Below are 8,555 nucleotides of genomic sequence, written 5' to 3'. Positions count from 1 at the left end.
AGAATTTCAGACCTGGGCCCTCTCTATTTTAACTGCTGGACAGAGGCCCCTAGAGGGCAGGGACTAACCACAGAACTCTCACTCCCTTGGGCCACATGCTTAGCTGGCCACTCCCTCCCCTAGACTTGTTCAGCGCATGTTCCTCCTGGACTTCCCCTCCACCCCTTCTGTGGTTGCCCTGGACAGTCACATAACCCACTCCATGGCCTTGACCAGCACTCTGCCCTCCAGGATGACCCTGAACCCCACAGACACAATACCCGGGAGGTTGGACAGCATCACTGGAGAAGAAACCAAACCCACAAACCCCAAAAGACATTCAGCAAACTGACAGCTATTTACCAGGCCACTACGGCAGGGGGTCCTGCCCCAGGAAAGGGGACTAAAGTACCTAACATGCAGTCCCTGCTTTTTAGGGGTGGATGAGGGCATAGAATATCACCCAGCACAATTACAGACCTTGGACAGGCTCCAGGAGCTCTGGACCCTAAGGTTCCTCTAACTGCCAATAGAAAATATTCAGAAAAAAAAAATTCCAGAAAGTTTCAAAAAATCAAAACTTGAATTTGCCCCATGCCTGGCCTGCTATTTACATTTCACTTACATTGTGTTAGGTATTAATGGTATTAGGTAGGTTATATGCAAACATCAGGCCATTTTATATAAGGGACTTGAGCAGGCAAGGATTTTGGTATCTGTGGGGTTTCCTGGAATCCGTGCCCTGCAGACACCCAGGGCTGACTAGAGAGACATGGGAGGAGGTAAAGCTTGTAGCCAAGTGGTCAAAAACCTTGGAAACTAGAGTAACAAATTCCAAACAGATTCTATAGGCCAGGGTTTCCCAAAGTGGAAGTATATTTCTCAGAATATTCTCTAGGTAGAATTTTAATACATGTTATGGGACAGTCCATGGGGCCGCAAAGAGTCGGACACGACTGAGTGACTTCACTTCACTTCACGGGACTAAAAGAGTTCTAGCACCCATACCAACAGGTAAGTCTCAGGACCCCAGTCAGGCATCCTGCAAATCCACTCAGTTCTGACAGTCTCTACCCAGAGATAGCATCAGATTCCACAGCTGGTCCTACAAGACTGCCCCTGCTCCATTCAGACTAGTCCAGGTTGTCAACTATGCTTCTGACAACCAGCTATATATCAGAGATTGCCACAGCTTTCTCAGGTTTGAGTAATTTGTTAGAGCAGCTCATAGAAACATTTTATTCACCAGATGATTGTTATCGCTGTTCAGTCACTAAGTTGTGTCTGACTCTGCGACACCATGGACTGCCGCATGCCAGGCTTCCCTGTCCTTCACTGTCTCCTGGAGTCTGCTCAAACCCATGTCCACTGTGTCAGCTTTCACTTTACTATACCATCAGGAGAGGATGTAACTCAGGAACAGCCAGACTGACGAGATATGTGGGGAAAGGGAAGGGGGTCTGGAGAGTCCATGTTCTCTCCAGGGACCACTGTCCTAGCACCTCCATGTATTCATCAACCCAGAAGCTCTCTAACCCCCTCCTTTTGATTTTTAATGGCTTGACATCCTTACATAGGCATGATTGATTACATCATTGGTCGCTGGCCCCTCTCTGCTGGGTCAGGGGGTGGGATTAAAAGTTCCAACCCTCCAATCACAGACTGCATGGCAACCAGCCCCCACCCTTAAGTGCCTCCAAAAGTCACCTCATTAGTGTTAACAAGAGACACCTTTGAGGCCATCGCCACTTAGAAAATCCCTAGAGTTCAGGAAGCTCTCTGCCAGAAACAGGATGAAAACCATGTGCCTATTTCTTACTGTAAATCACAATATCCCGGACAAAAGAGTCTTGTAGTCTCATAGGTCTTAGATGTCCTGGATTGGATGGTTTCACAGGTATCTTACTTGCAGGTTTCTTACCTCTTTAATTGTGAATCTCTGGAGGGGTATGTCGCAGGCTACATATTACAAACATTTCAATACAGAACCCTTTTACTGAGGGCTAGTGCGCCATGTCACAAGCTCAATTTGTATATTCCAGTCAGTGGGTCAGCGGGTCTGTTCCTGCTGTGATTTCCTCAGCAGTTTTTTAAAAATACAGCTTCGGAGGTCTCCTCATGGCTCCTCTGAAGTAGTTACTGCCCCAGGTGAGTCTAATATATCATCAAGCTTGGGAGCGACTGGTTTTCACTGTTGTAGCTGAATTCTAAGGGCCAGTGAAGATGACAAGGGACAGCTGGGGTGAAGAAGGAATTATAGGCAAGACTGTAGGGTTTAGATATGGGGCCATGAGTGGGATGGGGATCAGTGAGGGGATATGGGGGCTGTGAGGGGGATCTGGGGCACTGAGGGAATATGGAAGCCCTGAGGGGGAACAAAGGTACACAAAATAAGGAACAGAGACTGGAAGGAAAACCTGTAGAAACAACCTACACTCTGTGGAGGGACCCGTGTTTCACAGACTATCTTCCAACATACCAGCTGTCTTTCCTACAATCCCATGAGGTGGGGAGGAAAATTACTTCTGTTCCCCTTGGTTTAAGGAAACCCAGACTGTGTGGACAGGAGTTTGTTTTTCTTTACATTGTCCCATATCCGACTCCTCTCTGCACTCTGAGGAATTAGTTGAGGTGAATGAGGACCATCAGCATCCCAGGCAGCAGACATCAGCCCAGACCATGCTCAGGGCCCAACGTCACTGTTGTCACTGCCGTGCAGGCCCTGGGAGGCCATTTATCTGCCCTTTTTACCAAATCTGGTTCCCCGGCCTTCTCTCCTGACCATGGTGTGAGCCACCCTGTCTCCTTCCAAACCAAACTTTTCTAAGTTAGCTAGGGTAGGCTTCCATGGCTTGTAAGAAGCTTGGCTTGAATGAGAAAGGTTAAGTGTGGGCATGAACCTCCATTTCAAAATTCATAATTCACATCTTCCTCTGTGCCCAGCCGGAGGACTGAAAAGTATAATGAGTTCGATTTTAGTCTTCTGATAGTGTCAGTGATGAATGCCCAAGTGGGAATTTCTAGTAGGCATTTGGAGATAAAGGTCTAGTCTATGGGGTAGAGGTCAAAGTAAAAATATGGATTTAGGGATCGATTCCACTAAAAGCATGGATATGAGTGAAAGAGCTTGTAACATAGGTCAAGTTATGACAGCAAGCACTGAACACATTTTGGTGAGCCAAGGTGAACAGATTTGTTTGCAAAGTCCTAAGAAAACTCTGGAAAGAGAAGAAACACAGTTTGGCAGAGGGAAGTGGAAAGGCAAGACATTTGAGAAGATTCAGAGTCGGATGCCACCTGTGTTTAGAAAGGCAATTTCTTAATATTGAAAAGTGACAGTAATACAAAAAAAGCAAAACTTTCATTCAACAGTATGTACAGTATGATACCATTTTATTTTTTTAAATATATATATTTGCATCAGTCTGGAAGGATCTACATCAAAGCATTTGCAGCAATTATCTCTGGATGCTCCAATGACAATATTGGCTTCTCTGTTTTCTTTTTTTCCACGTTAACCATTCACTGATTTTTTTCCAGATACAATTGATAAACCACAAAATTCACCATTTTAGAAGGTACAGTTCAGTGTTTTTGAGATTATTCACAAAGCTGTACAACCATCATCACTATCTAATTCCAGAAAATTTTCACCATTGCAAAAAGAAATCCTGGGGACTTTCCTTGTGGTCCAGTGGCTGAGACTGTGCTCCCAATGCAAGGGACCTGGGTTTGATCCCTGAAGAACCAGGGAACTACATCCCACATGCCACAATTAAAAAGAACCTGAGTGCTGCAATGAAGATTGAAGTTCCAGAATGCCACAACTAAGACCCGGCACAGCCAAACAAATATTAATAAATATTATTTATTATTAATATTAAGATAAACGAAACAAACAAAAAAAAATACCTTATATCCATTAGCAATCACTCCCCATCCCTGCCCTCCCTCCCAGCCCCAGGCAATCACTAATTACTTTCTGTCTCTATAGAGTTGTTTATTCTGGATGTTTCATATGAATGAAGTCATGACTTTTGTGACTGATTTCTTCACAACTAGAATCATGTTTTCAAAGTTGATCCACTTGTAGCTTGAGCCCACACCTTACTGTTGCCAAATAAAATTCGATGGTATGGCTGTTCAACATTTTTTAAAAATCTATTTCATCTATCTATCATGTCGATAGACAATTGAGCTGTGTCTTTCCATCTTTTGGCTAGGGCCTCCCAGGTGGCTCAGTGATAAAGAATCCGCCTGCAATGCAGGAGACTGGGGTTCAATCCCTGGATTGGGAGAAACCCCTGGAGAAGGGCATGACTACCCACTCCAGTATTCTTGCCTGGAGAATCCCATGGGCAGAGGAGCCTGGTGGGCTACAGTCCATGGGGTCGCAAAGAGTCAGACGTGACTGAGCGACCAAACTTCACTTCAGCAATCCTGAAGTGAACATTTATGAACAAGCTTTTGTATGCATGCATGTTTTCACTTCTCCTGAGTATATACCTAGGAGTGGGACTTCTGGGCTGTATCTATGTTTAACTTTTGAGGAGCCACAAAAGAGCTTCCAAAAGGTCTGTGACCTTTGACATCCCCACCAGTAATGTAGGAGCATTCTGGTTGCTTCCCCTTCTCCCTAAAACCAGTAAATGTACAAACTTCACTTTTTAGAAAGGCTGGAGTGCACATGTGCTAAGAGGGACCCAAGATTCATCTTTTTCCCCCCAAGAAATTTAATCCTTTTCTGTGATTTTTTTCCAGATGAGAGATAAAGCATGCAAAGATTCCCTTTAATAATGACAGAGACATTGGCATTTACTGGATTTTTATTTGGCCTCTGGGAGGTTAATGTTGAACTTTGTGCATGTATTATCCCACTGTGCTGGGTCTTCTATCCAGTGTTCAGGCTTCTCTAGTTGTTGCATGTGGGATTTAGTTCCCTGACCAGGGACCGAACCCATGCCCCTGCTTTAGCAAGTGGATTCTTAATGACTGGACCACCAGAAAAGTCCCTATCCCATTGAATATATACAGGAAAGCCCTGAGCTTGGAACCTATTCTAGAGAGGAAGACGATGTGGTTTTGAGGTGATGTGACTTGAGCAAAACTTCTGCCCCAAAACTGAAATTCTTAACCATCCACTGTGACAGCTCAAAACCCACCTTTCCTTTTGCTGTTTCTGGCTGTACACACCATGTGTCATTTCCATATTTTCCTAGGGGGAAAAAATCTTTCTCCAGATGATTTTTCACAAGTCAGTCAGGTACAATTTATCATACTCTGAGTGCCAACAAATTCTGGAGCTGCAAAACCTATAGCCTATGTATAAATAATCGGACTCAGTGGTGTAAACATTAATTCAATGCTTTAAAAAAAAAAAAAAAACCTTGTTTCTCTGAGTTGATATAATACTTCTTTTCTTCTGGATCTTTTATTGGCTCATTGGCACCAATAGGAACGGGTTTTAAAACTGATTAGCCCGGAGAAAGACACTGTAATCAAATAAATCTCAAGTTAGCCATGCTTTCCATTCTGTTTAGAAGTGAGTTTTTTTTTTTCACCTGTGCCTTGTTTCCCAAAGAAAGCATGGTAGCTTTTGTGTCTGAAAACACATTCGCTTCTGTGGTTTTCTATGCCGGCAGAACCAACTCTGTTTGTAACTGGCCCATTTCAGCTTCCGAGACAGCCCTGTGGAGGAAGAGGAATGTGAATAAGATCTGAATAAAGCATATTATTAGATCTCCAAGAGAATCAATAGAATCTAATGTAGTTTTCCTTGCCTTGCATCAATAAAGCAATGTTGTCACGGAGGCATTACAATCTTGTCTTCGCATGTGGGTCTGAAAGCTCATTTTGTGCTGCTGCTGGTGCTGCTGGCTGGTTTGCCTGAGTCGTTTGTCCTAAGGACTGATTTGCTTGGCTCTGAAAGGCATAATTGCTGCATCCATAATTTAAGGCTCAGAACACCTAAAGTGTTCTGGGGGAGACAAATAGATGTTATTTTTATTATCTGTGGTTTATATAAATAAATGTTAACCTGGAAAGATGACATGGTCTAAGTCACACATTCAGTTGCATTTGGCAGGTCGATGCACAATTCTAGGCTGAACCTTAGTTTGCTTAAAAGTGGGAGAAATCTGGGAAACCACAAGCTCACCCACTATTTCTCTGCTGGTGAAGTTGAGACCAGTTGGTAAAAGACTGCAATGGGTTGAACTGGCCCCAGAATTCATATGCTGGGTCCCTACATCCCAAGTACCTCAGAATGTGGCTGTATTTGGAGATAGGGCTGTTAAAGAGGTAATTAATTTAAAGTGACATGATTAGGGTGGGCCCTAATTCAGTATGACTGGTGTCCTTGTAAGAAGGGGAAATCTGGACACAGACATGCACAAAAGGAAGACAATGCAAAGACATGGGGGGCGGGTAGTGGGGAGATGTCCCTGGTCATCCAGTGGTTAACTGCCAATGCAAGCGACACGGGTTCAATCCCTGGTCCAGGAAGATCCCACATACCACCGAGCAACTAAAGCCTGTGAGCCACAACTACTGAGCCTGAACTCTAGAGCTGGTGAGCCACAATAAGAAAGCCACTGCAGTGAGAAGCCCACACACCACAAGAGAAAGCCTGTGTGCAATAACAAAGACCCAGTGCAGTCAAAAATAAATTAAATAAATGAAAAAAAAAAACAAAAACACAGGGGGATGATGGCCACCCACAAGACAAAGAGATAGACCTGGAACAGACCATTCCCTTATCGCCCTTAGAAGTAACAAACCCTGTCCACACCTCAATTTCACATTTCTAGCCACCAGAACATGAGACAAGAAATTTCTGTCGTTTAAGCATCCCGGTCCCTGGGGGTCTGAGCGAATGGACACAGGTGTCTCTGCTGCCACTTTGGTGCTGATGGCCCAATGTCAGAGGCCCCAGGTCTCCTGACATTCATCTCAGTGCCCCAAGATGGTGCCTATGAGGCTTACTGAGCGAAACCCAGAGACCACAGACATACCAACTGTTCAGTGCTCAAATGCGTCATGTTTTATCTTAGATTTTTATCTTAGATTTCACAGAGATCAGTCTTCTCTTTGGTCAGGATGTCATCCCTCGGCAAGTCTGAATGCAGGATTTGAAATTCGAGCCATTTGGTCAACTAGTCTGGTCATCCTAGCTTTCCTGCTCCAGGGCTTCTTGCTGGGGAAATTTTCTCCAGGGAAACCTTCACTCCTGTCTGGGTTCCCAGAAGTTGCATCCACCCAGACCTTCTGTTTGGACATCCTATGATTTTGTGAAAGAGGCCCCTTTGCTCTTGTTAGGCATGCATCCCTCTTTCATGGGGCAGGGTCCTGCCTTCTCCACTGGGGCCCTTTTTCTAAAGAAGGAAGAGGACAGAGTAAGAAAGCATCTGTAAAGTGCACCATCTCAGGTGATTAAGGCACCATCTCACTTAATCTTCATAATCTCCCTGAGGAGGGGCAGCTACCATTGCCATTTAGCAAATAGCTACTGCCATTTGCTAGATGCAGTAACTGAGGCACAGACCAGTTAAGTGCTCGACCCAAATTCACACAGCTCACAAGTTGGGGAGGCGGGCAACTTTGCTTCTGCTCTCTGACCCAGGCCTGGAAGCTTCAGGCGCCACTGCTCCATGAAAGGGTGGTCTGCAGCAGGAGGCTCCCTGAGGGCTCGGTCACTGCTCCAGAATGGGATAGAGACAGATCGCAAGAATGAGCGCAGCACTTACGGGCATCCACGCCAATTCAACAGCAGTGCTAGGTCCATGAAGCCTTATCATTAAAAAGAAACGGGTTGTATTTTACACAAGCATCTCATTTTTTATCTTATTTGCAATCAAATCTCATTGCAAATAAGAAAACTGGTCCTTGGGATATCCCTGGCGGTCCAGTGGTTAGAACTCCACACTTTCACTGCTGAGGGCCTGGGTTCAATCCCAGGTCAGGGAACTAAGATCCCACAAGCCATGCAGTGTGGCCAAAAAAAAAAGAATGAGATCATTTTCATACAACACAACATGCACAAGGCTGACTGTGCTGTTGCTTTAGAGGAAGGTCCAGATGCTGTAGAAGTTTATGAGCAGCCATCCCAGCTCTCGACAACCAGCGGAAGCCTGCAGCTCCCATCACTCATTTCTCAATTATCCTGGGAGAAGTAGGTCAGGAATGGAAGCAGGCCCGGGAGGCTGGGGGCTGTAGCAGGACAGCAGGCGACTGGCCCTGCCATCAACGACGGTGATGTTGGGTAAGTCCATGACCCGCCCTGCACCTGGCTCCCCATGAGGGTTTGGAGCCTTGCGACCCCATCCTTCTTGATGAAGTCACTTTCTGCAGCAGCCATCCGGTTCTTTACATAATCAAACAAGAAGCCAAATGGACTGAAATGAGCCTCCCTTCCTGCTCCCTTCATTCTCCAGGCTGTGCTGTTAATAGGAAAGTAGCAAGAAGGTAAACAGCCGAGAGAAGGAAGAGACCCGAGCCCTGACAAACAGTCAGTCCTCTGAGATAAATTCGCCCCCAAGGACTAGGGGAACGGTGGCTTCAGCCTCCTGGAATTGTCA

Source organism: Cervus elaphus, chromosome 23 (assembly GCF_910594005.1).
Source record: "Cervus elaphus chromosome 23, mCerEla1.1, whole genome shotgun sequence".
In the NCBI taxonomy this organism is placed as follows: Eukaryota; Metazoa; Chordata; class Mammalia; order Artiodactyla; family Cervidae; genus Cervus; species Cervus elaphus.
The sequence above is the reverse complement of the archived record's forward strand: the minus strand, read 5'-3'. Positions refer to the sequence as shown.